A 3,539-nucleotide genomic window follows, 5' to 3' on the forward strand; every position below is an offset into this window, starting at 1 on the left:
ATGTGTAGTAACTCATGGAGTTTTTAGAGTGTTGCTAGGTATCATTTATAGTTTCTCCCTCTTTCTTAGCAAGAGTGACACCTATATAACCCATGGCTTCTCCCTCTTGCTTAGTAAGAGTGCCACATATATAAGAAATGTCAATGCTATGAATTTTACCCTCAAGATTTCTTTGGCAGTACACTTCTCGCTTAGCAAGAGTGTCATAGTTTGTTTGAGAAATAAGTTTTGATGTTTCTAAACCATAACCAAGATAATACCTATCCTCTAAAAATTTGCTACTAATACTTCATCATTTCATGGAAATGTTAAAGGTCTAGAGAGTGTAGAATCAAGTTGGGAGTACACTAAGGTGGTGTGGATAGAAGTGGATAAAGCTAATCATACTTGTATAATGAAAGTAGCCAAAAGTGACTAAGCTAATGAAAATATAATAACAAAATAATGACAACCTAATAACAAGATAATTACAAAATAATGATAGGATAATAACAAGCTAATAACAATCTAATAACAAGATAATAACAATGCAAGAGGTTACATTCAACACACACTCATTTGCATTAGATTGAATACCTTTAAATAGGCTAGAGTACATCATCATTAGCACCTTGCTTTGCTTAGTCCATTGCCTAATCAGCCCTAATAAGGATCTCTTGGTTGTAGCTTCCATCTCCCTTGATTCAAGCCTCCTTTAATGCTTATAGATGAGTATTATATGCACCTACTAGTCTACTTGTTTTGCGCACCTTCTTTTGATGCTACCTTGGGCTGATTCTTACCCACATACATCATGTCTTATGACCCATTTGGCCCCCATCTACTCATGTCACATAATTTCCTAAGGTTACATGCTCTCATTTTTAATGCCAAAATGGTTACACCTTTCATACTTTGTAAAATCTCGTTTTTTATCTTTCTCTTTAGCTCACATGGGAACCTCCCCCTCCCCACCTTTACATAGAAACACACACACACACACACACACACACACACATATATATGGAGGAGGTAGTCAGTGGGCCCTGCCAACTGTCAGGCTAAAATCTGAGAGGGTTTTTTGGTCAGTGTACATATGGTGCGTGTGGTTTGTAAATAAAATTTGCCCTGAATGCCCTGGCAAGTGTACAGGCCGAGTGGTTTGGCAGAAAGTTGGTTTATGCACGTGTTTATTTTCCAGAGCAGATGCTGGTGATCCGGGAATTTTATGGCAATAATGTGGTGTGCCGGTGGTTGCTAAATGCAGAGCATCAAGATTAGAAATTGATGGGCTTGATGATAATGCAGCTGATGAAGACTGCGAGCAGCTCTAGTTTTGGAAGATTCGGTGCGGTGGTATTTTCTGGGAAAGCATAAGGAGAAGGAGGCCCTTTTAGCATAGTGTGTGGCCATTACCTTGTGGGTTTAAGGCTTTTTGGAAAATAAAATAAAATATATATTCAAATGGCAAATTTAGAAGGCCACATGGAGCAGTAAGGTGGCGGCCAGCTTTGCTTCGAGAAGATGGCGAGGAAGTCTGGAAGAGGAAGCCGCCTGTTCAAAGGACAGAGAAGGGGAGTAGTCGCCTTAGCTCGGGCCAGCTGCAGAGAGAGAGAGCTGAGGGGCCGCCGTGTGCCAGACAAGAGCTTGGAGATGAGTGTGGAGCTGTGAAGAGAGGGAGCCGCGGGTGCAAGAGGTGGCTGGCCCTTGCTAAGGAGCTGCAGGTAGTGCTGCTGGTCGACTGGGGAGAACAGCCAGTGACAGAGAGGGGTCGTCGCCTTGCTGGAAAGAGACGCCAGACAGGAAGGCGGCCGTTTTGAGGAGCCGGGTGCAGTGAGAAGTGGGAGTCGCCTTGCGAGTGGGCTGCAACGCCAGGAGGGTCGCCGCCTTGCTGTTGACAGTGAAGAGCCAGGGGAGAGACGAGCGGCTGTTGTGTGTGTGAAGTGCCGGCGTCAAAGGCTAAGGGCTGGAGCAGGTCTGTAGAGAGGCGCAGCCGACTGGGTAAGAGGGAAGGCGCCTGCTGTAGTGGAGGTCCTCGGGTGTGTGTGCAGCGAACAGCGCAGAGAGGCTGGTGGACAACATATGTGGAGCCTCCCCTTGTTTAGTGCAGACAAAGATGCAAGGACTTGGTACAGGGCTTATGAGGAGTCGTTGAGGGATGCTGTTCCACGCATTGAGATGACTGAGGATGGATTGAAGACAGCACTTAGCAACAGGTTCAAGAAAGTGGAAGACCCCGACAAGGTTTGGCATGAGGTGCAAGCTCTGACACAAGGTGAGTTTGAATCAATAGATGATTATATGAAAAAATTTTCTTTGCTATGGGAGACTCTATGCAGGGCTTTGGGAGAAAATCAGGTGCCGCCTGACATGATGAAGAAGAACAAGTTTGTAGCTGGACTTAAGAAGAGTATTCGCTGGAAAGTGGAACTGAAAAAGCCCAGGTCTTTTGAGGATGCGGTGGAGATTGCTAAATCAAAAGATTGGAAATTGCAGCGGATGAATCAGTTGGGGATGATTCCAGTTGTAGCACAACCGGAGATTCGTAGAGTGGAGGCTACACCCATGAGTGCAGTGATGGAGAGGATGAAGCCCACTGAAGCCCAAGCTATGCAGATGGTGCCTCAAGCTAGTCAGGGAGTACCTATGGTTTCTGCAGGTTCTGATGAGGGATTGCGACAGGATATGAAACAGATGGTTGATCTTATGAAGAATTTGAGCTTAAATTTAATGGGAAGTACAGGTGGTGGACGTGGTAGAGGTCGAGGCAATAATTATGAAGGGGGAGATGGACAAGCAGGGTATGGACGTGGTCGCGGTAGGGGCCGTCATTTCATCCCTACATGCTGGAATTGTGGTGAGCTAGGTCATCTGAGTACAGATTGTGATAAGCCTCAGCGTATGGGTGGTGATATGTACCCACTACCTTCACAGCTACCTGACAGGTCGAATGATTATGGTATTGATATCAGGGATCAAGCAGGTCCGAGTGGAATTACAGCTGAGGAGAAAGGAAAAACTAAGGTGATAGATGTAGTCACCCTTGAAAAGACGAAGGAGGCAGAAGCTGATGTGATGCCTTTGGGGAAACGGATGCCACAGGAAAGGGAAAGCAAGGATGCTGCAGGGCCCAGCAAGAAGAAAGGAAAAATGAAGGAAGGAGAAGATGTGAAAGTCAGGCAGAAGAGGAAGCCTCGTAGGAAGTTTCAGGTAACTGATTTTCCACTAGGGGGTGGGCAGGATAGCTATAGCTTGCAAGAGGACATGGCTGGAAGGAAGGCTAACATTACTTTTGGGCAATTGATAGAGTTAGCTCCGAATTTGAAGCGTCAGTGGAAGAGACTTGTGAACCCGAGAGAGAAGGAGCCTGCCAAAGGGATAGTGACTGTTCTATCTGTTCAGGAGTTACCTGATATATGTCCTGTGGTGAATGTGTGGTATAAAGGGAAGAATCTGGGGGAGGCATACATAGATGGTGGAGCACAGATTTGTGTGATCACATTGGCAGCTGTGGAAAGACTTGGTCTTGATTTTACTGAAGCGTCTGGATTTCGTATTCG

Source organism: Cibotium barometz, chromosome 7 (genome assembly GCF_041138505.1).
Source record: "Cibotium barometz isolate CiBa-2024 chromosome 7, ASM4113850v1, whole genome shotgun sequence".
Taxonomy (NCBI): Eukaryota; Viridiplantae; Streptophyta; class Polypodiopsida; order Cyatheales; family Cibotiaceae; genus Cibotium; species Cibotium barometz.